Source organism: Panthera leo, chromosome D3 (genome assembly GCF_018350215.1).
Source record: "Panthera leo isolate Ple1 chromosome D3, P.leo_Ple1_pat1.1, whole genome shotgun sequence".
Taxonomy (NCBI): domain Eukaryota; kingdom Metazoa; phylum Chordata; class Mammalia; order Carnivora; family Felidae; genus Panthera; species Panthera leo.
Genome location: NC_056690.1, coordinates 28,221,993 through 28,247,803, shown reverse-complemented (window position 1 = coordinate 28,247,803; position 25,811 = coordinate 28,221,993). Strand labels below are relative to the sequence as shown.

Genomic DNA, 25,811 nt, shown 5'->3' with positions numbered 1-25,811 from the left:
CTCAGGTATAAATAATGGTGGTAGAGATGGAGCCTACTGGTGGCTGGGGGGCTGGAGGGTGGGGGGCAGGGCAGCATTTAGAGAAGAAGGGCTGGAGGTAAGCTGGTTCGGTGGGGGCCACAGGAGAAGCACAGACAACCTGGGCTTGTCTGCAGTGTTGTGCCTAGTGTCCTGACAGGGTCAGTGGGAAGCGGCCATGTGATCTGGATTGGTAAATGGATAAAGCATTGATCCTCACACATCTCTGAATTTACTATTGGTCTTAAAAAAATACTTTCATGTGCTTTTAAGTGTTGACTATTAAAAATCTTTTTTTTTTTTTTTAATTTAATGTTTATTTATTTTTGAGAAACAGAGAGTGCGCGCATGCGGGAGACAGAGTATCCGAAGCGGGCTCAGCACTCAGCAGCAAGCCCAATGGAGGGCTTGAACTCACAAACCGTGAGGTGTGACATGAACTGAAGTCTGACACTTGACCAACTGAGCCACCCAGGCACTCTTAAGTATTAAAAATCTTATTACGTAAGCCTCTTTTTCCTCCGGACAATTACATACCTTTGGCATATGGGATTTTTGCCTGAGCCGGTGACGGAGATGTGTGTCACGAGCCCATACTGCCTCCAAAGCGGTGGCTGCCAAAACTAACAGCTGTGAAATTATTTGTGACTGTTAAGGATAAACACATTTGTCCCTATTCATTATATGATCGGTAAGTGCTAGCAGTTCCTATCTGTGAAACTGTGATTTATTCCCTGCAGTGTATTTCTTAGTTTGGAAGTGGACACAGAAACCATGGCATCGTTTGTTTTCTTTGGGATCCAAGTTACGAGTTTGGGCCCCGTTATCAGGCAGGCCTTGGCTCCTCAGTCTCTGCAAAATTGGGCTTTCCTGTTTTTGTCATTCTCCGTTTACTTCGTAGGCATGCTTTGTGTAGGGGAGAAAAATACCCACGAAGGAAGCTTCTCAGAGGGTGACCAGGTGCACAGTTCAGCCAAGTAGGTGACTTGATGGGACGCGTCTCTTTGTGTTTGTTCTGATCGGGAAGGGTGTGGCAGCGCACTGGGAGATACTCGGCTTACAGCCAAATAACTTTTCCACCTGAGGTACGAGGCAGCTCTTCTGAGGGGTCCAGTCTTGGCTTCTTGAGAAACCGAGTATGTGGGAAGCAGATGGCCCTATGTGGCACTCCCCGTGTGCTGCGTGATGGCTGCTCACGGTGTGTGTTCCGAGCAGATACACAAAGCTCCTCCTGTCCATGCGTGTGTGTGTGTGTGTGTGTGTGTGTGTAAAAGTGTCACTGTGTACATAGTGAAGTTTTTGCGAGTAGAACAAGCAAAAGAACAAAGAAGCAAAAAGGCGTGGCGGGTGGAGAGAGAAATGGCAGCATGTTGATAGTTAGCGAAGCCGGATAGTGACCACACAGGGATTCATCATACTCTTCGTGTATGTTTAAAAATATGTGCGGTATTTAAACATTTGTGTAAATGTTTGGTCCGTGCAATTCTCACTGCACCCCGGCTCTGCTGCAAATGCTGTGCTGGGTGTTTGGGTGCAGTGACAATTCTCTACTTTCACGGTGCTCAGAGCGATGGGGGACAGACATGAATCTCACATCACACAAATACTGAATATCAGAGAGGCATTCTTTGAAGCACAGAGATGAGGTATTAGGAAAACTTTGAATAGTAGAAACTGCTAGGGGGAGGAAGGCTTCCTTCACAGAAGGATTTACCCAGTTGAAGTCTGAAGCGTGACTAACTGGATGCCAAGGAGAAAGGGAGAAGAGAGTTCTAGAAGGTGAGACGGGCTTGTGTAGTGCCAGGGACCTGAAGCAGGTCAGGGTGATAGAGTCCTGAGGGAAGGGATTGTGGCTCGGAGGTGGGCTGGGCATGTTGCCAGGCCTTGTTATAGAATTTCCCTTGGTCCTAGGAGCAATGGACAGCTAGTAAGCAGCTGAAGCAGGAAGTAGCTATGGATCCACCTCCCCTTCCCAGGCACCATTTTGGCTACAGCGTGGAGGGTGAGTGGGGGGCAGGAGTTGTCATATAGGTGAGACACTGAGGCTGTCTGGCGTGGAGGTGGGGACAAAGGTGTGTCTAACAGCTAGAATCTAAGCTGCTGACCATGTGGATGTGGGTCAGGGAGAGGGAGGGTCAGCGTGACGGTGATGGTCCGCCATGTGCTGAGATGGGCACCAGAAGGGAGGGCCTGATGTGGAGGAGAAGCCCTGTGTTTGGTCTGGTAGAGGTGGAGGGAGATAATGCTGAGTCAGTTGGTCACATGGGGTTGGAGCTCAGGGCTGAGATGTGGGCAGAGGGAAGAAGCCGGTGACTCCTCACATGCGCATGGTGCTGGGAATCAGAGCTGCTTGGAAAGAGGCACCCTCCGTGAGAAACTAGGATAGGACAACGGTGGCCAGCTCCAGCCCACCTTGGGTAGTTTCCTTTTTAAAATTAAACAAGTTATGGGACCTTTGGGTAGTTCGGTCGGTTAAGCATCTGACTTGGTTTTGGCTCCAGTCATGATCTCACGGTTCGTGAGTTCAAGCCCCACATTGGGCTCTGTGTGGAGGAGCCTGCTTGGGATTCTCTCTCTCTCTCTCTCTCTCTCTCTCTCTCTCTCTTTCTCTGTCTCTCTCTCCCCTGCTTGCTCTCTGTCACTCACTCTCTCTCTCTCTCAAAATAAGTAAACGTAAAAATAAAAACAATAAATTAAATTGAATCAAACAGGTTATGCGTGAGCATGCTTGTCATAAAGATGTTAAGCCATGGCACGTGCATCCAGACACATACCCTTACAGACCCAGTACTGTTCTGCATATGTACATATGTGCACGCACACATGGTTTTCCATTTTACCTAAATTTTACTCAGCATTTACCCACACCACCAACTCAGCAACTTGTTTGCTTTGAAAATTTTTTTCCTGATGTCTCTGTATTATAAAGTCTCCTCCTACAATCCTGTCTTCCGGAGGGCATCGCCGTTGACATATTCCTTCAACTTTTTCTTCCATGCTTGTATGGTATCTTGTTATACGGATGCATCGCTATTTATTTAATTTTTCCTCTGTTACAGGATGCCTAGGCTGTCTACAGATTTCCTGCTCTTTTTTTTTTTTTTAATTTTTTTTTCAACGTTTTTTATTTATTTTTGGGACAGAGAGAGACAGAGCATGAACGGGGGAGGGGCAGAGAGAGAGGGAGACACAGAATCGGAAACAGGCTCCAGGCTCCGAGCCATCAACCCAGAGCCTGACGCGGGGCTCGAACTCACGGACCGCGAGATCGTGACCTGGCTGAAGTCGGACGCTTAACCGACTGCGCCACCCAGGCGCCCCATTCCTGCTCTTAAAAAGTAGTGTTGGGGTGCCTGGGTGGCTCAGTCAGTTGAGCGTCCAACTTCGGGTCAGGTCATGATCTCGCGGTTCGAGAGTTTGAGCCCCGCGTCGGGCTCTGTGCTGACAGCTTGGAGCTTGGAGCCTGCTTCGGATTCTGTCTCCCTCTCTCTGCCCCTCCCCTGTTCATGCTCTGTCTCTCTCTCTGTCAAAAATAAATAAAACATTAAAAAAATTTAAACAGTAGCACTGTAGTGGGGGCCCTTGAGGGCATGTTTTCATTTGTGGGCATTTGTGAGTATTTTGGCAGGCTGGAGTCTTCCAGGTGGAATCACTGGGTCAAAGTGCGTGCACACTTCAGAGTTTTAACAGACATTGCCCAGTTGCTCCAGAAGGCCCATTTCCCTTTAACCAGTCCTGGACTTTACCTTTCTGAGTTTTTCATAGTCTGTTGGGTGAAAAGTCTTATTTTAGCGACACTTTAATTTACATTGCATCTATTACTTGCAAATGTAAGTATCCTTTAAAATGTCCACTGGCTGTAGCCAGTTTTCATGAGAAAATTGTATCTTTTGCCCATTTTTCTTTTTTAAAAAAATCTTTAATGTTTATTTTTGAAAGAGAGAGACAGAGCATGAGCGGGGGAAGGGCAGAGAGCAAGGGAGACACAGAATCCGAAGCAGACTCCAGGCTCTGAGCTGTCAGCACAGAGCCTGATGTGGGGCTCGAACTCACGAGCTGCGAGATCATGACCTGAGCCGAAGTCAGCCACCCAGCCCAGCCGACTGAGCCACCCAGGCGCCTCTGCCCATTTTTCTTTAGGGTTACTTTCCTTTTTCTACTGAGCTATAACAGTTCTTTATGTGATATGGATATTAACAGCTCTAGTCTAAGGATGCACCCAACCCAACCTAACGGCAGTCTGAGAAGCTCCCCTTCTTCTCTGTCACCCCCAGCACCCTGTGTCTGTCTGTTGTCACTAGGTCCTGCTTGCTCTCCTCTGAAGAATCTTGACAACTCTGTTCTTGGTCCCTTAAGATTCGGGACATGCTGTAGAGCCTTCCCTGCAGCAGACTGTCCCTGCTGTCTAGAGTAGGCTCTGTCCCCAACTCACTTCTCCCAGGGCTGCTCAGAGTCTGCTTTCTCTGGTGAGTAGGCACCCAGTATCTGCTGGTGGTGAGTAGGCACCCAGTAAGTATCTGCTGGAAGACCTGGTGGTGAGTAGGCACCCAGTAAGTATCTGCTGGAAGAAGAAGTGAACAGCTCTAGTGTGAATATGGAAAGTCAGGGCCACAATGGAAGAGTCCCTTGTCCTACTGGGCCTTGGGTTTCTGTCCTCATGAGGACTGTTTGGCTCCTTCATGCACTTGGCAGTTCTGACATTATGGAGTCCAGGAGAAAGGAAGTCAGCCTCTGCCTCTCAGAGGGTATGAGCCTGTCTGTGCAGGGGACTGGAGGCCAAGTGCTCTCCTCCCGCTACTGCAGTGCCTAGCTCTGTACCCTGGGCATAACCTATGTCACAGCCTTCCTTGGGCCAATTGTTTGGCACCTGTTGGCTGCCAGGCTGTGGAGAGGGCCAGAGCTGGGTTCTTCCTGTCTTCTCCCTGGGGCTCCAACATCCCAGTTGGGTGGAGTCCCTCTTTATCCCTTGGTAAAATGGTGAGCTGTGGTTAGGATGTGGTTAGTGATTAGTCAGGCCTATGTAAAGGCAGGTGTCCACGTCTCCTGAATACAAACCACAGTCTCTCCAGACCTGCAGGCCCACCCACCCAACCCAGCTTGGCCTTGCCACACTGTGGCTTCCCAGAACCCCCAGCCCTTGAGGACCACCCTTACTTGGCTCTGCTTTCCACTCTGCCCACATTTTGTGTCCCTCATGCCCCTCCATAGGACATCTGCTCCCTGCTGCTCCTCAGTGACAGAAGGGGACCTGGTACAGTGTAGTTTCCCAATAAATATACATGGAGTGAACAAATGTATAGAGTTCATTTGTAAGACTTCTTTTTAAAACGTTTGTTTATTTTATTTTATTTTTTTTAATTTTTTTTTCAACGTTTTTTATTTATTTTTGGGACAGAGAGAGACAGAGCATGAACGGGGGAGGGGCAGAGAGAGAGGGAGACACAGAATCGGAAACAGGCTCCAGGCTCCGAGCCATCAGCCCAGAGCCTGACGCGGGGCTCGAACTCACGGACCGCGAGATCGTGACCTGGCTGAAGTCGGACGCTTAACCGACTGTGCCACCCAGGCGCCCCACGTTTGTTTATTTTTGAGAAAGCGACAGCGTGAGCAGGGGAGGGGGCAGAGAGAAAGGGAGACACAGGATCTGAAGCGGGCTCCAGCCTCCAAGCTGTCAGCATAGAGCCCGACTTTGGGCTCAAACCCACAAACTGAGATCATGACCTGAGCTGAAGTCGGACACTTAACCAACTGAGCCACCCAGGCACCCCCATTTGTAAGACTTCTGGCTGATTAGGGTCGAGTCATTTCTGCTGAGATGATCACTCTTTAGTTTTTGCTTAGAGAGCATGATTAACATGTGGATATTTAGAAAGTGCCAAGGAGGAAAAAAAGGAGGAAACTTCCTTTTTAAAAACAACTTTGTTATAGAAAAATACAAATATATGCACAAACAGAATAGCACAGTGACCTCCCATGATCCTGCCCCAGCCCTAACAAGTCCCAATTCACACCCATCCTGTTTCATCCAGCCCCCTGTCCCCACTCCTGGATTAATTAGAAGCAAACCACAGATATGCCATCCTTAAGTATTTCAGTTTGTATTCAAAATGAGGCTTCTAGAAAGAAAGTCTGAGGGAGAGATGAACTGCTAATTCCCATGTTCTGCTGACCCAGTGGGATGGTGCCCAGCATACTGTGTTACCTGCCCTGAGTGGGTGTGTGTGCTATTTGCATGACATCCAGAAGGGTCAAGCCTGGCTCTAGCCACTGCACAGGTGTCTCCATGGTCATTTCCTTCCTGTGCTGGTCAGGGACACCGTCACCAGCTCAAAAACTCTGAGGGGTTTTCCTTTTTTCCATTTCCTGTCATGGTTTTGAAACAGAGAGGAAGAGTGGTATGTTGATCTGATAACCATTCACTTACTCTCAGAGTTGGTGCCACATATTTATTAGAAATTGTGGTCAAAATCATGAGTATCAGTAATATGAGGAATGCTAATGTTCCAGTGGGATAGGAAGAAACAGATTTTGTTTTTAGTTTATATACAAACAGGTCTTTTAGGTCTTTTTAGCTTTTAGGTCTTCTGCCACATTGCTAAATGTGTATTCTTATATGAATGATGGAGGGAAATGTAAATCTCATATTTATACACATTGAGTCACTTCAGTGGAATGTCAATAATTGTTAAAAATTATGGGAGAAAAAATGTGGCCTTGAATATGATATTAATTTTTTTATTATTTTGAGCTTCTGATGCTGAAAATAAAACATCTCTCAGTTGGCAAAACAAATCAAGATAAAATGTGGGTTTTTAAAAAATGTTTATTTATTTATTTTGAGAGAGAGAGAACAAGTGGGGGAAGAGCAGAGATAGAGGGAGAAAGAGAATCCCAAGCAGGTTCCATGCTGACAGTGCAGAGCCAGATGCAGGGCTCAAACTAACGAACCCAAGTCGAAATCAAGAGTCAGACATTTAACCAACCGAGCCACCCAGATGCCCCTAAAATGTATTTTTAAAAAACCAAATGTGGGGGCCCCCGGGTGGCTCAGTCGGTTAAGTGTCCGACTTCGGCTCAGGTCATGATCTCAGAGTCTGTGGGTTCGAGCCCCGTGTCGGGCTCTGTGCTGACAGCTCAGAGCCTGGAGCCTGCTTCAGATTCTGTGTCTCCCTCTCTCTCTGACCCTCCCCCATTCATGCTCTCTCTCTGTCTCAAAAATAAATAAACATTAAAAAAAAAAAAAGAATGTTGCTCAACAACAAAAAACCAAACAGCCTAATTGAAAAATAGACAAAGTACTTGAATAGGCATTCCTCCAAAGAAGACATACAAGTGGCCACTAAGCACATGGAAAATGCTCAACATCACTAGTCACTAGGGAAATGCAAATCAAAACTATGATGAGATATCACCTCACACCCCTTAGAATGGCTACTGTCAAGGGGTGCCTGGGTGGCTCAGTTGGTTGGGTGACCAACTCTTGATTTCAGCTTGGGTCATGATCTCACAGTTTCTGGGTTTGAGCCCCTTGTCAAGCTCTGTGCTGGCAGTGCAGAGCCTGCTTGGGATTCTCTGTTTCCCTCTCTCTCTGCCCCTCTCCTGCTCTCTCCCTCTCTCTCAAAAATATATAAATAAACATGAAAAAATAACAAGTGTTCAGAGGATGTGGAGAAATTGGAAGTTTGGCAGTTCCTTGAAAAGTTAGACATAGGATTACCATATGACTCAGCCATTCCACTCTTAGGTACTGAAAAGAGTTGAAAGCATGATGTACAATAGCCAAAAGGTGGAAATAACCCAAATATCCATCAGCAGATGAATGGATGAACAAAATATGGTATATACATACAATGGAATTTAGCCATAAAAAAAGGAAGGAAATTCTGACACATGCTACAACATGGATGAAACTTGAATGCATTATGCTAAATGAACTAAACCAGACACAAAATGATAAATGCTTTATGATTCCACTTATATGCGGATCCTAGAGCAGTCAAATTCATAGAGACAGAAAGTAGAATGGTGGTTGCCAGGGACAGGGGGAATAGGGATGGGGATTTTTCATATTGATAAGAGATCAACGCTTACCAAGAAAACATAATTATTCTAAATATATATACACCCAATACAGAGATTCAAAATATATGAAGCAAACAGTGACCAAATTAAAATAAGTAGATAATACACACTTGTGGTTAGACATTTCAACACCTTTCAGTAAATGATAGAACAAGTAGACAGAAAATCAGTATAAGGATACAAAATACACGAGCAACCTTATCAGTGTGACTTTATTGACATAGTATGATCTCTGACCACAACAAAAATTAGAAATCAATAACAGAAGGACATCTGGAAAAAACTCCTAAATATCTGGAAATTAATACATTTTTCAAATAACCCCAAAGTTAAAGAAGTCACAAAGAAAATTAGAAGATATTTTGAATTGAATGATGATTAAAAAAAAATAGTAATAAAATTTGTGGGATGCAGTTAAGGCAGTATTTAGAGGGAAATTTATAACTTTAAATTTTTGTATTGGGAAGAAAGAAAAGCCTTATAAACCATGATCTAAGCCTCACATTTAAGAAGAAAAAAAATTAAACCCCAAATAGAAGAAAATATTAAAGAACCAAAATCAATAAAATAAAACGGAAAAGCAGTAGCTAAAAACCAGTGAAATCAATGGCTGTTTCTTTAAATTAAAAAAAGAAAATTGTTGTTTATTTTTGAGAGCCAGAGATAGAGCATGAATGGGGGAGGAGCAGAAAGAGAGGGAGTCACAGAATCCAAAGAAGGCTCCAGGCTCTGAGCTATCAGCACAGAGCCTGAAGCAGGGCTTGAACCCATGAACCATGAGATCATGACCTGAGCTGAAGTTGGAGGCTCAACCAACTTAGCCACCCAGGTGCCCCAATGGCTGGTTCTTTAAAAGAGCAATACAACTGATAAACCTCTAGTTAGACTGATTAAGAAAAAAAGAGAGAGACCTAAGTTACCAGTATAGGCAATAAGGCAGGAAATGATTCCACAAACATTAAAAGGTAAATAGGAGAAAATTATAAACAACTTTATGCTAGTAAATCCAAAAACTTGGATAAAACAAACTACTTAAATACTCAAATTACCAAAATGGACTCAAGAGGAAAGAGAAAATCTGAGTAGCCCTACATGAACTAAAGATATTAAATTTATATTTGAAAACCTTCCCACAAGGAAAACTCCAAGCCCATGTGACTCCAAGGATTAACTTTACCCAACATTTATGGAAGAAATAGTGCCAATTTTACACAATATCTCTGAGAGAACAAAAGAGGAGAGAGTACTTCCCAGCTCATGCTGTGAAGCCAGCACCACCCTAATACCTAAACCTGGGGAAAATTAGGAGAAATCTACAGGCCAGTATCTCATATGTAAATAGACATTAAAACTCTTTCAAAATATTTGCCAATTGAATCCAGCAACACATAAAAAAAGACTATTAACCATGGACAAGTGGAGTTTATCCCAGTAATGCAAGATTGATTTTTTTGGTTTATTTTATTTTTGAGAGAGAGAGAGACAGAGAGAGCAAGAGCACAAGTGGGGGAGGGGCAGAGAGAGAGAGAGAAAAAGAGAGAGAATCCCAAGCAGGCTCCATGCTGTCAGCACAGAGCCCAATGCAAGGCTTGAGTTAACAAACCATGAGATCATGAACTGAACTGAAATCAAGAGTCAGAAGGTTAACCAACTGTGCCACCTAGGCACCTCAAGATTGATTTAACATTTAAAAAATCAATGTAATTTACTATATTAACAGAATAATAATTTAAGAAAACATGATCATCTCAACAGTTGCAAAAAAAAAAAAAGCATTGACAGAATTCAACACCTGCTCATGATTAAATCAAACCAAATCAAAACAACAACAAAAAATGTGCAGCAAATTAAGGAGGGAAGAGAGTTTCCATAACCTTGTAGAGAGCAAATACTAAAAACATAGAGCTAATATTATAGGACAAAATGAACACTTCCTCCTCCAGTCAGTAACAAGACAGGAATGTTCTTGCTGTTTTTATTCAACATTCTAGTGGCAATGCTAGCCAGTGGACTAAGGCAAGAAAAAGAAAAGTATACAAACTGGAAGGAAGTAAAACTATCTTTATTGATAGACACCATGTCCATCTTAATTAGGACATGACCATGTACCATGAAAACTCCAAGGACTCTATCAAAAATCTAGAATTAATAAGCTATTAAGAATTAATAAGCTAATCATAGGACACAAAGTTAATATTCAAGAATCAGTTGTTTCTTCAAATGCTGGATATAAGCAATTGGAAGTTAAAAGTTTAAAAATACCATTTACAATACCATCAAAAACACAACATACTAAAGGGGAAATATAACAAACTATATGCAAAAGAGGTACACTAAAAATTACAAAATACCGCTGAGATAAATTTAAAAATACTTAAATAAGTGAAAAGATATACCAAATTCATGAATCAGAAAATTTAATATTGTTAAGTTTTCAATTCCCCCCATATTAATCTATAGATTAAATACAATCCCAAATAAAAATCCCAGAAGCTTTTATGTAAAAAATGGCAAGTTTGTTCTAAAAAGTGTGTGGAGAAAAAAAAAAAAAAGTGTGTGGAAATGCAAAGGGCTGAAGCCAAGTTTTTTTTTTTTAATCAGAACACTTTTGAAAATTAAAAACAAAATTGGAAAATCTACACTATCTTATTTAAAAAAATTTTTTTAATGTTTATTTTTGAGAGAGACAGAGACAGAATGAGAGTGGGTTGGGACAGAGAGAGAGGGAGACACAGAATCTGAAACAGGCTCCAGGCTCTGAGCTGTCAGCAGAGAGCCCGACACGGGGCTAGAACTCACGAGCTGCGAGATCATGACCTGAGCTGAAGTCAGACGCTCAACCGACTGAGCCACCCAGGAACCCCTACACTATCTTATTTCAAAACTCACACAAAGTTATAATCATCAAGACAGTGTGGTACTGGCATTAAGGTAGACATATAGATCAATGAAACAGAAATAAACTCACAGATACATAGTCAATTGATTTTGACAAAGTTGCCAAGGGAATTCAGTGGAGGAAAGGACAGTTTTTTCTTCAACAGTTGATGCTGGGACTGTTGGATATCAACATGGGAAGAAATGAATCTTGATCCCTATCTGATAAAGTATGCAAAAATTAACCTGAAATAGATCATAAAGCTAAATATAAAAGCTAACATTATAAAACTTGAAGAAGAAAACACAGAAGAAAATATTTGCCACCTTGGCAGATTTCTTAGAACATGAAAAAGCATAAATCATACAAGAAAAAAAGTTGATTAATTGAAATTTATCAAAATTAAAAACTTATTTTAAAAGCACCCTTAAGAAAAGGAAAAGATGAGCCAAAAACTGTACATTTGACAAAGGACTTTTATGCAGAATCCATGAAGAATGTATAACTCAAAAATCAGAAAAAAGCAAAACTTCCTTATGCATTAAGCAAAAGATTTGAGCAGGTGTTTTACAGAAGATATACCAGTGGCCAATGAGCACATGAAAAGATGTTTAATATCTCTAGTTATAAAGGAAATACAAATTGAAACCGTAGTGAGATAGCATGAGACATCCATTCGAATTGCTAAAATTTAAAAGATCAACCATGTCAAGTTTTGCCAAGGAGATATACGTTACTGTTGAGAATGAAAAATGATATGATTGGTGAGGTTCTTGGGTGGCTCCGACCGTTGAGTTTCCGGCTCTTGGTTTCAGCTCAGGTCATGATCTCATGGGTTTGTGGGATGGAGCCCCACTTCGGTCTCTGTGCTGTCAGCATGGAGTCTGCCTGGGGTTTCTCTCTCTCTCTCTCTCTCTGCCCCTCTGCTGCTTGAGCTCCCTCTCTCAATAAATAAACAAATAAACATTAAAAAAAAAAAGAAAATGGTATGCTTGAAAAAGTTGGGCAGTTTTCTTCACTCTTAAACATTTATGTCCTATTTACAACTCAGCAATTCCTTGCTATGTAATACATAACAGAAAACATCTGTCCTTGCAAAGACTCACACAGCAGCTTTATTTAATAATAGTCAAAAACTGGGGTGCCTGGGTGGCTTAGTTAAGCATCCAACTGTGACTCAGGTCATGATCTTATGGTTCTTGGATTCAAGCCCCCTATCCGGCTCTGTGCTAACAGCTCAGAGCCTGGAACCTGCTTTGGATTCTCTCTCCCTCTCTCTCTCTGCCCCTCCCCTGCTCACACTGTCTCTCTCTCCCTCTCAAAAATAAATGAACATTAAAATTTTTTTTAAAAAACCCTGGAAACAACTTAAATGTCCATCAACATGTGATGAACAATTGTGGTATAGTGGTGCAGCAGAACACTATTAGCAATAAAAAGGAGAAACTACTGAAGATGCCACAAGTGGATAAATCTCACAGACATTATGTTGAATAAAAGAAGTAAAAAAAACAACAACCCACAGATGGCATGGTTTCATCTATAGAAAACTCTAAAAAGGACAAATCTAATCTGGAGTGATAGGAAACAGGTCAGTGGTTCCCTGGGGCATGGTTTGGGAGGTGAGGGGATTGACCAGGAAGAGTCACAAAGGAACTTTTCGGGCCATGGAAGTGTTCTATGTCTTGATTGTGACAATGGTTACTTACACAGGTATACACACTTGTGAGAACTCGTGAAACTCACTTAAACTAAGTGCTCTCTATTGTATATAGACAATACCTTAATAAAGTTGATTCACAAAAATCTTGTATGCAACCAAGGTAAAAAAAAAAAAACAACTTATGTACAGTAGTATAGTTACTCTGTATTTTCTTTTTTTATTTTCTTTTTCTTTTTTCTTTTCTTTTTTTTTTTTTTTTTGAAACAGAGAGAGAGAGAGCAAGGGAGGGGAAGTAGAAAAGGGAGAGAGAGACCCTTAAGCAGGATCCACACCCAGTGCCGAGCCTGATGCAGTGCTCAATCTCAGGACAGTGAGATCATGACCTGAGATGAAGTCAAAGAGTCTGATGCTTAACCAACTGAGCCACCCAGGTGCCCCTCTACTCTGGATTTTCTAAAATAACTACAGTTTATATCAGAAAAAAGAATGGAAACCCAGAACAGTACATAAAGATTGCTACCATTTTTCAAAGGATCTATTTACCCATATGCTTGTCCATGTCAATCAGTGTACACAATCTGCTTGTAAAAGTTCCCCTGGTAATGGGGGATAGGCGGAGAGGGAGAGACACTTGAATTTTTCATCATGGGCATCTGTTTCCTAACAGAACCCAGAACTTCTGATTTACAATTGATGACACTAAAAAATGTGCCATTCAGTCTGGGACTGCCAAATGACTTGGAAACAGTACTAAGGAAACCAAAGTGCTGGGTAGTGCAGTGCTAGACTTCAAGTCTGAGTGATGAGGGGGAGTCTTCCTAGGAGTGTCCTCCTGTGCACGGCCCTGGGAGCCAGGGGCAGTGTGTGTCCTGGCAGGTGGTGTGGCCCTGGTCAGCCCCATATCGCTCCTATCCACACTTTCCTAATCATACCCAAGTCACAGCAAAAATCCAATTCTTTTGAAAACAAGGGTTAAATATAAGGGTGTTCACATAAGCAGAGGCTGTGTGCCTCTCAAAGCAAGATGCTCCATCTGTCCTCTTACATTGCTTGCTACAATGCAGTAATCCCAGTCATGGACACTCAGTATAATCTAAAACAACAGTTATCCAAGAAATTAAATTTTGTTAGCTTCAAGAATACAGTTGAACTTATTTCAGTGAGTGGGATGTAAAGAAAAGCTCACAGATTCGGAACCACATATATATGTTTTTTTAAACCTTAGATTCATTAAGTAATACGTTCAAGAAGTAGAAATCCATGTGACTGCAAAGATTTGTTACTAGTTCAATTCCATGACCTTATCTAGGACAATTCCTGCTCCAAAGGAAGAGAATACATTTGCCTAAAGTTCTAATTCTTAAAAAAAAAATTTAAGACAAAATTTATTGAAGTACAATTTATATACAATAAAATGCATTTGTTTTAAGTAAATTGTAATGCTAGTGGCCAATGTAACCACCATCACCATCAAAATATACAACATTCCCATCACTCTGGAAAGCTTCCCTGGGCCCCAGTCTCCCTCAGCTTCCACATTCAAGCCCCAGGCAAACACTGATCAAATTTGTGACACTGCGGATCAGATTTATCTTCTTCGAGAGTTTCACATAAATGGAGTTATCCAATGTATACTTTTTCTTGTCTGGCACCTTTTTTTCACACAATATTCTTCAGATTTATCCATGTTGCCACATGGATTCCTTTGGTTGCTGAGTAGTATAGTATTCCTCAAATGATTTTTAAAAATCATTACTTGCTTCCTCATTATCTGCTAATAACTCCTGGAAAACGATGAATGGGAGCTTCCTGGATAATTAAACCAGTGAGCAGAGCAGTGACCTGTCCAGTTGACCAAACCAGAAACCTAGGGATCATTTTTGGTTCCTCCTTCTATTTTCCAAATCCAAGAACCACCATGCCCAGTTTCAGTCTCCTAATCTCTCTCAAATCAATCTTGTCAGCCAGTTACAAGCAAATCTTCATTTCTCACCCAAATTACTGCAGACACCCATTTTGCTTTAGTTTTGCACCTGCCATCCATTATCCATCTTTAAACCGGAATGAATTCAGCTGTTCTGGGAACCTCATACAAGTGGAATCATACATTATTTGTCCTTTTGTGTCTAACTTATTTCATTTAGCATGTTTTCAAGGTTCCTCCATGTCAGAACTTCCTTTTTGTGGCAGAATAATATTCCATTGTATGGGTAGACCACATTTTGTTAATCCATGGACAATTGGTTATTTCCACCTTTTGGTAATTATGAATAATCTGCTATGGACATTGGGGTACAAGCATTTTTTCAAGTCCTTACTTTTAATTCTTTTGCATGTATACCTAGGAGTGGGGTTGCTTGTCCATGTGGTAAATTCTGTGTTTGACTTTATGAGGAACCACCAAACTGTTTTCCACAGCAGTTTGAACCATTTTACATTCCCACCAACTGTGCAGGAGGGTTCCAATCTCTCTAAAATCTCTGATCTGGTGAAACACAATTTCAGCAACTTAAGCTCTCTACACCTTGCTTTCCTCCATTCCAAAATGCAGGAAATGCTAATATTATCATTCTAGTGTGGTTAAGAAATTTAAATGAACAAATGTACGTAGGAACACCTGGGTGGCTTAGCCGGTTAAGCGTCCGACTTTGGCTCAGGTCATGATCTCACATTTCTTGAGTTCAAGCCCTGCATAGGACTGTCAGCACGGAACCTGCTTTGGATCCTCTGTCCCCTTCTCTCTCTGTCCCTCCCCTTCTCTCTCTCTCTCTCTCTCTCTCTCTGGGGCAAAAATAAGATAAACATTCAAAAATTTAAAAAAACAAACAAACCACAAATGTATGTAAATGTATGTAAATGCCTATAAACATGAATGCTATAATAAATGCTAGCTGGTATCATCACTGTTGTCACTACTAATGAAGATCACTATGGCTGAAATCTGCAAACTTTGCCATCTATGCCCCTTCCCTGGGTCTCCTAGAGCTCCGTGGAGACTGTAGTAGAAAAGCAGCACAGTGGGCCAGGGGCCGGAAGCTGAGGTTGAGTCAGACGAACCCCTGGAGATGTGCACAATGAACAGACGGGAGGTGTGGACTTCATGGAAGGGGACACATAGCACAGGGGAGTGGCAGCACATCCCTTCCTCTCATGAAGCAGGAAGGGGAGGCTCAAGAGGCTGAGTGGTCCTGGCTCCTGCCCTTCTCTTTTCACAAGTGCTTTGAAAGCACAGCAGGCAGCAAGGCACATTGCTTCCCATGCGTGCCAGGTGCGTGCAAAGAGCCTGATGGAATCACCTTAATGGTGAGAGCAAGCCCATGATGCTGCAGGCGCTCCTGACCATGACCTGAGCATGGGGTTCACATATGTGGCTTGCCTCAGGACTGTTTTCAGCAATGTGGTGACTGTGGTCACAGTATATGCATATTCTCTCAAGATCTCTTGAACAAGAGTGAGTGCTCTGTGTTGTGTGGTGCTGACACCCAATTGTCACTGCTATTCCTGCAGGCTTGTCTACAGTGAAGATCTGTAGGCTGTTCATATATTATAGAAAGCCCTCAAATGGTAAACTTCCAACTCTGTAGCAGGATAAATGTTCACTTTTTAAAAATTGGCATTTACAAGGCAAAAATATGCGTGTTGTGTTTGGAGAGTCGGACCGGTACTTTTGTTCCTCTTCACTCCTAACGCATCTGCTGTGTGTTCTGACTGCTGCTGAGTCCACAGGGCAGCACGGGCTTTGCCCGCCGGGTACACAGGAAGTCTGCCAACAAGGGCTTGGCTCTCACCCTCGTGGGAGCTGGTGGGTCACTTCCTGGCTCTTTCCTATTATTATTGTTTGCTAAGTTTGAATAGGACTGCTGGCTGAGCGTTAGGTAGTTTTTCTAAAACCTTTTTAATTATTAAAATTTATCACAGCGTTTGAAAAAAAATGAAAAAAGGACATGTCACTCATATTTCCACCATCACAGCACAATAGCTGCCTTCATTTCTCCAGACTTTCTTCTAGTCTTTTCTCTTACCGACACATATTTTACATTGTTGTAACCACTGTACATGGGAAATTTAGGTTCTTTCTGCTCAGCTTTGCTCATAAATATCTTTTCCATCTTTACTTATTTTTAATAGCTGTATGACAATCTTTTGGGTTAATATATCATCATTTATTTAGACATTCTTCTCTAACTGGCATTTAATTTTTCCCAATCTTCTACGATCATGAATTTTATTGTTTTATGCAGTGTGTAACAAATATAGGCTTACATTTAAATTGTTAAATGATGGGGTGCCTGGGTGGCTCAGTCAGTTAAGCAACCGGCTTCAGCTCAGGTCATGATCTCACGATTTGTGAGTTCGAGACCCACATCAGGCTCTGTGCTGACAACTCAGAACCTGAAGCCTGCTTCAGATTCTGTGTCTCCCTCTCTCTCTCTGCCTGCTCCCTGATCACACTCTGTCTGTCTCTCCCTCTCAAAACAAACACAATTTAAAAAAATTTTTAAAACTAATTGAAATGAGCCCCAGACTCAATTGTATTCAAATGACTGACATGATTCTACTGACATCTATTTTGAATAATGCAAATCATTTTTCATAATTTATCCTTTGGAACTTTTCTAAGTAGGTCATCCTCCTTCATCCCTGTTGTATCAGACCTCTAGAGAGAGCCACCAGCAAGGAGTGCCCCCGAAGCAGCATTTTGGAAAGACATACCCTTTTAGTGAGGGCCACTCTCGGGGCTGGACACATGGCTCTCTAGGGCAGTGCCCGCCATAAGGCTGGTCAAGCACAGGTCCATGACTGGACTGTCCTAGTATTGGCCATACCAAATCAGGTCAACAGGTTGGGGTAACTGTACCACATGTACTCTGCTGCCCTAAGCAAATGGAAACCTGGACAAATTCATAAATCAGCTATTTTCAGACATTGAACACTAGGCAGCACAAGGCTGTGATCCCTTAGAAAAGAAAAAGAAAGGTAAGTGCTAATGTTGCCGTGGATTTCTGTCCAGGGCTACTGCGTGGACCACAGCTGGGGAACAAGGACCCAAGCAGTGTCTGGTAGCTTAGCTGCCTTGAGAAGTGGAGTTGGGAGTGCAGGGACTCAGCTGTGGTTTGTGGGACAGAGTCCTGGAGAGAAGGGAATTCTGCAGGGAAGGAGCTCCAGAAATCCTCAGGGTGCCTTGAGCATTCGTGAGTTACTGAGCTGTGCATGTGCAATGTGAGATGCCATGGAGATGGACCAAGAGCAAATGCCAGGGAGCTGCAAGGAGGCCAATTCCAGGAGCTCAACCTCAGCGGACAGCTCTCAGGGACCTGCTGGCATGCTGTAGAGACTCTCAAAGAGTTCCACTTTAGTAGTGGGATGAACAAGCCCTAGAGTGAGTGTATGTTGAACCTCCCCAACAAAGCTTAAAAACAAGTCTTGAAAGGGTCAAGCTAATAATCTGCAAGGGATGTGGGGTGCCTGGGTGGCTTAGCTGGTTAAGCGACTGACTTTGGCTCAGGTCATGATCTCAGGGTTCATGAGTTCGAGCCCCGCATTGGGTTCTCTGCTGTCAGCACAGAGCCATCTTCGGATCCTCTGTCACCCTCTCTCTCTGCCCCTCCCCTGCTTGTGCTCTCTCTCTGTCTCTCTCTCTGTCTCAAAATAAATAAATTAACTTAAAAAAAATCTGGAAAGGACTTAAATGCCCGCCTTAAAGAGACACAGAAGAAAGGAAAACTATAGATCAAGGTCTGTCATGAATACGGATGTGAAATCCTCAACAAGATATTATCGAATCTTAACTCAGCCATGTATAAAAAGGATAATACATCATGGTCAGTAGAGTTTATCCCAGGAATAAAAGGTTGGTTCAACATTTGAAAGTCAATCAACAGAATTCTTCGTATCAACAGACTCAAAAAGGAAAAGTTTATGATCATCTTAATAGATCTAGAAATAACCTTTAACAAAATTCAACACCCATTTGTGATTTTAAAAAAAAAGAAAGAAAGAAACTCAGCAAGCCAGGATTAAAAGAGATTTTCCTTAATCTGGTAAAAAGCATCTAGCAAGTACCTGCAGCTGGCCCCATGCTTAAAGGTAAAAGACTGGATGCTCTTCCTCAAGATCAGAAACAAGGCAAGGATGTCTGACCTCACCGCTTCTATTCACCATTGTCCTGGAGGTCCTAGCAAGGGCAAAGGCAAGAAAAAGAAATCAAAGGCACACAGATTGGAAAGGAAGAAATAAAAACATTTTTATCTGCAGATGACATGATTTTCTATGAGGAAAACCCAATGAAATCTATGCAAAAGCTAAGACTAACAAGTGAACTTAGCTGTGTACTAGCAAAGAATCATCAGAGGTTGAAATTAAAAACATTTCAATTTATAGGGGCGCCTGGGTGGCTCAGTTGGTTAGGTGTCCGACTCTTGATTTCAGCTCAGGTCACAATCTCACAGTTTTTGAGTCCAAGCCCCACATTGGGCTCTGCACCGTGGAGCCTACTTGGGATTCTCTCTCTCCCCTCTCTCTCTGCCCCTACCCTGCTTGTGTGCTTTTTCTCTCTCTCTCTCAAAATAAATAAATAAATAAATAAATATAAATAAAAACCATTTCAATTTATAATAGTGCCAGAAAACATGAAACACCTAGGAATAAAACCTACAAAATAGGTGCAAAAGCTTTTTGCTGAAAACTGCCAAATACTGCTGAAAAGAAATCAAAGAATTCCTTAAATAAATGGAGTGATATATTGTGTTCATGGGTTGGAGTAGTCATTATTTTAAGAGGTCTGTTCTCCCAAATGGATGTAGAGAGTAAACTGAGTCCCAATCAAAATCTTAGCTGCCTTTTTTGTAAACACTGGCTAGCCAATTCTGAAATTCACACCAAAAGACAACTTCAGAAGAGAAGAACAACCCTTTCTATGGGTTTGCATGGGGCTTTCCAAGGACACACACCATCTGATTTCAAGACTTCAAAGCTACAGTCATCAAGACGGGGTGGCATGGCAGAGGGGATGGATACACAGATCAATGGAACAGAATACAGAGTCCAGAAATAGCCCCACACAGGTGTGGTCAATTGATTTTTGACAAAACATAAAACCAGTTCAGCGGAGAATGGATTGTTTTGGCTTGAAAGTTTTTGCAGGACGTCTAAAGGTCAGTCAGAAGGATAGATGGTCTGAAACTCAGGGAGGGCTTCTGGGCTGCAGAGACACAATTTGGGGAGTCATTGAATTAGAGGTGGAAGTAGAAGTTTGGGGAAGGCGAGAACCACCCCAAGTTGGTAGGAAGATGGAGGAGAATGCCAGGGATGGCCTTCTGAGTCTGGAATGGGACGGTGACTGGACCATGAAGGATCCAAGGCAGAGACACACAGGCCTTTATTTAATGCTGAACATATGTGAAGGCGGGACTCCCCATAAGCACAAGCAGGATCAGAGAGCAGTAGAGGCAGAAGCAGGTGCCCCAGAGATAAAGAAGAGGAAGACAGGTGAGCAAGGCCTGGACCGTGTAAACAACGTGAACCTGTACATGTACAAACAGTGGCTGCTGCACATCAGCCTACTGTCACCTTCTGCTTTGCACGGAAGGAACCAAACTGCCAGGTGGTTTCCCCCACCACCATCTGGAGGGCTTTCTAGGTGCCAAACGCTATCTAAAAGCTTCATAAATATTAAATCACTTTGCCCTCACAACTCTCTGAAGTGGGTACAATTATCCCCATTTTACAGATGAGAGAACTGAAGCCACGTTCTGCACAGTGACGCTAGGCTTTGAGCCCATGCCCTTCCATACCATGCTTTGCTGCTCTGGCTTAGGATAATGAAAGTAATGATTCAGGAGGCCCCTGGGGATTTGCACCTTGTGCCTGCTTTTCTTGATACCCCGCAAGGCCACACACCCAGTACAGGTAGGTTCAAGGCCAGGTCTGGGCCCCCCTCACTGTGCTGCCCACAATGAGCATGGATGGATCTGTCTTGCTTGCACAGGCAGAGTACAGGACGGGCCAATGAACCCTGGTCTCAGGTTTCTGGCCCTTGCCCTGGGCTGCCTGCCTCCCTACAGCTCAGAAACGGATGCCCCCCAGTGTCCTTGGAGGGCTGGCTTTCAGACTGAACCCCGGCACTGTGTTCCGCCTCCTGCACTCTGCCTCTGGCACCAAGTTCTCACGGTTTCCTCCATGCATAGGTTTGGAAGTGGCTAGGTCCAATGCAGTGAAACACAGTATAGGTTTGGATTTCAAAGGAAAAAAAAAAAAAAAAAAAAAGGACTCGATTCTAAAATGTTGAGGCACATTTATTTGAATGACTTACTCTTAAAACTGAAAGAAACCCAGAGTGATTTCTGAATTATTTTGAACAGCAATAACGCTTTAAAATTTGTGCATGCAAGGTCTTCCAATATATGCTAACGGTGAGTATTTGGGGTTTTTTTTGTTTTTTGTTGTTTTTTCACATGAAGAGACTGGCTCTTCATTTCAAAGTCACCTGGTATTTTTGGTCTTCTGTACCTTTTGTAACTTCCTCTGAATAAGAGGAAATATGGTTGCCATTTGTGTTTAATTTATTTTAAACAAATCAAAGCACTGATTTCTACTTCCTGCCTGTGTAATACTTGAGCTGCAGGCTTCAAAGGGCAGAGTAACTATGTTCTTGAGTGATTGGGCGTCTGTTGTATTATTTTATAAACAGTTCAAAGTTTTGTATTGTATAGAAGCAACTGGTACAACATTGGGATATTATTTTCTGTGTGAGTAGCCGCAGAGAACTCCAGGTGACCTTTACATTCGTCTTGTGCTAGTTCATAGATTAAATTTAGGCTTTGGTAGAATATATATTTATATAAAGACTCGGAGTTTATTTTTCCTGTTTTCTCTAACACTGCTTAACTTGTTCTCTGAAATGTTTATCACAAATGGCAGGTTGTTGCAAAGAGCAGTGGAAATAAAACTAAATACTTACTCATCACTTGGTTTTCTTGCAGGTTCATCGGGTTTAGGAAACTCCACCTAGACAAGCAGCTTGTTTCGGGCGGGGCCTCTCCCCAGAACTGAACTCCTAGGGCTGCAGGTGTGTGGGTTTCAGAATCCAGTGGTCCCAGGGATGTGCAGGGCAGATCCCCATCACACAAGATGTTAGGGCAAAGATGTTACCATACCAGACTCCGAAGCAAGTTCACTTATTAACAACAACAACAACAACAACAACAACCAAACAGTCCCCCAAGGTTCTGCTGGGGCCCTTCATCCTCCCTGTCCAAGCCCGTGCTGCCGGCCTCTCCGCCCTCGGCCCTGACGGCCATTCACGCATTCTGCTGCTGGTTGGCATGACGTGCAGGGAACAGAGGAAGATTTGTATGCATGTGGCCACCACACTGCCGCGCTGGACCCGGGCAAGAAGCCCTTCTCTCCTGCTGGGAAGATCATGGGTGAGTGCCCGGGGGTGGGGTCACTCAGGGCTAGCCAGATGCCAATCAGTGCCTGGGGTGCAGGGCACACACAGGGCATGCCTTGGGCTGGACGTGGCCCAGAGGAGCCTAGCATCATGGTCTGGGGGAGCCACGAAGAGGCCTCTAACCAAGAGCCCCTGGATGTGCAGGCTTAGCAAAGTGTGTGTGTGTCACAGGCCTCTCGGGAGCGCAGCGCGGACGGGACAGCATCTTTCTGGCGGGGCTTCCATCTGACCTAACGTGAGTTGGAGAGAGGCCATGAGGACCCTGGGTGAAAGTCACAACCCCCACACTCCGCTCAGGGACCTGAGGGGCTGGCCACGTCCTGGTCCCAGTACTGGGCAGGGGCAGGCCTAACAGGAAGCGGGTTGGCAGGCTGCGGCGGGTGCTGGGCACTTTCATCTTTTGCCTGTCTTCGCTCAGAGGCTGTGAGCGCTCCAATTCCGTTTTCACTTCTTTGGAAGTGCTGATAAGATGGGAACGGAATAAATCAAACGCCAAGTTACATGTTTCCTGGCTTAGGAAGAAAAAAAAAAAAGAAAACTAAGCATAACCTTGGAAATGCTCCCGGACAGTATTCTTTTTAAAAACTTTTTCCCCCAAGGTGATTTTTCCTTCTTGTTTTTTTTTTTTTATTGTGGTAAAATATACATAACATAAAATTGGCCGTTTTCCCCATTCTAAGGGCACAATTCAGTGGCATTAAGCACATTCAAACTCTGGTGCAGCCATCACCATCATGCATCTCCAGAAGTTTTTCATCTTCCTCGGTGGAAACACTACCCCCCTTACACTTGAACTCCCTGATCCCCATGCTTCTCTGGGGAGCCTGCCTGAGGGCCGCCTCCCACCCAAGGCACCCAGGGGCTACAGCTGAAGTATCATCTCTGCAGCCATGCATGGGATACAGGGTGGCCCTGTGTCCTGGCCCAAATTCCTCCTGGTGTGGGCTGGCCACCCGTTGTCCTGGTCCTGGATGGAGCTGAGGACAGCTGCTTGCATCTTAAGGAAGGGGATCTGTCAGATGTCAGTCATCTTTATAGAGGTCAAAGCTGAACCCGTGGAGCGCCTGTATTCCCAGGCACTGTCTTAAAGCCCTCTGCAGGCAGTTCTTGTCTTTCAACCAGCTTTGGTCTAGTCCTTACAGAATGGATGCAGCAGGAAGCCAGTTTCATTAATTCACACCCTTGACTGTGGAGTGAAGGAGAGGGAGCGGCTCTCCGAGGCTGAGGCTGGGCTGGGGTTTTATTTTATTCTGTTTCAGTCCCAATCCCCACAACGACCCATGAGGACCATAGATCTCTCATTGCCATTTTGCAGCCGAGAAAATAGGCACAGAGAAGTTAAATCTAAGGGTGCGTTTCTGGATCCTGACCAGGATAAGAGTCAAAGGGGTCATTCTTCCACATTTGGCAATTCCTGTGTAAGCTGGGGGCCGGCGGCTGCGGAGTGGTCTCGGGTCCCGCTACACCTGCCACAGGTGTGCGTGGATGGATGGCGGGAGGGGAGGCGAGGCTGGTGCGGAAGCGAGTCAGCCCTGTGCCATGGACCGTGCCAGAGTGTCTCTGGACCTTTGTCGCCCCTGAGTTGTCAAGGGGGCTGGGCCACCACCTGCCTCAAGACCCAGAGTGTATGCTCAGAGTGGCTTCCCCCCCGGGGGACAGAGACTGACGTGTCATTTCTGGGTTGATTTTCTAGTACAAAGGTCCACTACAGGCCTTCAGGGACACGAATCAGTACGTGTGTTTTGTGAGCAGCTTCGGGAAAGGGAAAGAATGATGTCGAAGATCTCGGGCGGGGCTGGAGCAGCTGACTTTCTGAGTGACTGACAACGTCAGCTCTGGGAGCAGCTCCAGGCCAAGGCATACGTGGGCTTTGACCCTCTGGCCCCGCTGTCTCTGTGTTTATCCACTCTGCTTCCTCTGCAGCTGATGTCATTGTGACTTCATATTTTGCCCTAGGCTAGTCCCTGGGGAGAGGGGTGTTGAGGGCCCACTGCAGGCCACCAGCCAGCTGAAGCCCCCGCCCCCACCGCCGCCCGATCCCCCCACTCACTCTGCAATGGCTCAGGAGCTCAAAATGGCCATTGCATTGTTAAATGGTTGGAAACAAAAGAAGATCTCATGACCCCTGCAAATTATATGCAATTGCAATGTCAGTGTCCACGATAAAGCTTTATTGGAACACAGTCACACGTTTGTTTAGGGATTGCCTGTGGCTGCTTTCTCAGTACAATTAGGGATTATGTGGCCTGAAGAGCCAAAAATATTTCCTCTCTGGCCTTTTCCAAAGTTTGCCAACCCCAGGAACAGAGTCCTCCTTCCTGTGATGACAGAAATTCAGGTTGGTAGTAGAGTTTTACATGGTCAGCTCAAATCTCTGGCTCTTAATCAGAGTGGAAAAAAGTGGAAGGTGTGGGGAGGGTGAACCTCTGGGCTCCCAGAGAGACGACAGGGTTCATGGGTGCCCTGATGGTCCTCAGCTCTGACTGCTCAGGGCCTGAGACCAATTAGGGTCACATGTATTTCACTGAGAGGACTGGGCTGTGCTGGAGGGCACAGTAGTCGGTCAGGCCTGTGTCCAGAGCTCACGGGATGCTCTTCAAAGGCACGCTGATTGAGGAGACTTCCCTGTGTTGCTGGAATGATCCCAACAGAACCGCCTGTCCTGACCTATCTGTGTGTGTGTGTGTGTGTGTGTGCGTGTGTGTAAATGTGTGTGTGACAATAGTCCACCCATGTGACGATGGCTCCATGTCTTTCACAGCACTGTCTGCTCCTAAGGTAGCAGTTCTAGATTTGCCCTGGGAAGCCACTTCTTGAGATGGCAGGAAGAGCTGAGAAAACACTGAGGGCCTGGCCAGGGCCTGAGCTAGTCGGTGGAGAAGCAGGACTGGAGTCAGCCCTTGGTGACTTGTAGCTCCTCTGAAAGCCAGACTCACGTGGAAGGGCCAGAGCCATGTGGCATTTCGGTGCCCCCTCAGCATTCACTCAAAAATTGATGATGAGGACACAGTGGGCTTTGCAAAGACCCTTTGCCCCCTTTCACTGGGCAGCTTTTTAAAAAATTGTGATAAAATACATACACATAAAATTTACCATCTTAACCATTTCCTCCCTTTGACAAATGTTTATTGAGTGCTTACTGTATACTGGGCAGTATGTTGGGCATCAAAGATACAAAACAACAACTATTATGTGACAGACGGTTTTCCCAGATTAATTATTGAATGCTTACCATTAAAGTTGGTGGGAAAAGTCCAGGGTCTGCTAGCCTACAGCTTCTCAGACCTAGAAGGGTACTCGTTTCAAGCTCAGAATGTCTGAAATCTTAAATAGGACCAAAAATCATGACACAAGCTATTACTTCACAGGTAGCCCAGGCTGGTTGTAGACTTATCTCTTCAGTAGAAGAAATTAACTTAGTAATGTATTAAAATGCACACTTGGACAAGATCCAGCCATAAACACAGTTAAACTTTCAAGATTTGCCAGCCCTCTGCCTGAACACTATCCTGTTAAAATGCTCTTTCTTTTGAAAATATTCCATACGCTTGAGGGTGTCTGGGTGGCTCAGTCGGTTTAACAACCGACTATTGATTTCAGCTCAGGTCATGATCTCATGGTTCATGAGATCGAGTCCCACATTGGGTTCTGTGCAGGCAGTGCAGAGCCTGCTGGAGATTCTCTCTCTCTCACTCTCTCTCTGCCCCGCCCCCACTCAC

At 44.1% G+C, this 25,811-nt stretch overlaps 1 long non-coding RNA gene across 1 annotated transcript in view; it reads left to right on the top strand.

Annotated features, from left to right (window-relative positions):
* LOC122204062 overlaps positions 1-25,179 on the top strand; it is a 57,835-nt gene extending 32,656 nt beyond the window's left edge. Inside the window, exons 3-4 of the long non-coding RNA XR_006195460.1 lie at positions 21,623-22,066; positions 24,854-25,179. This is a non-coding gene — a long non-coding RNA (uncharacterized LOC122204062). The remainder of the gene's footprint in view (positions 1-21,622; positions 22,067-24,853) is intronic.
* The last annotated feature ends 632 nt before the right edge of the window (positions 25,180-25,811 follow it).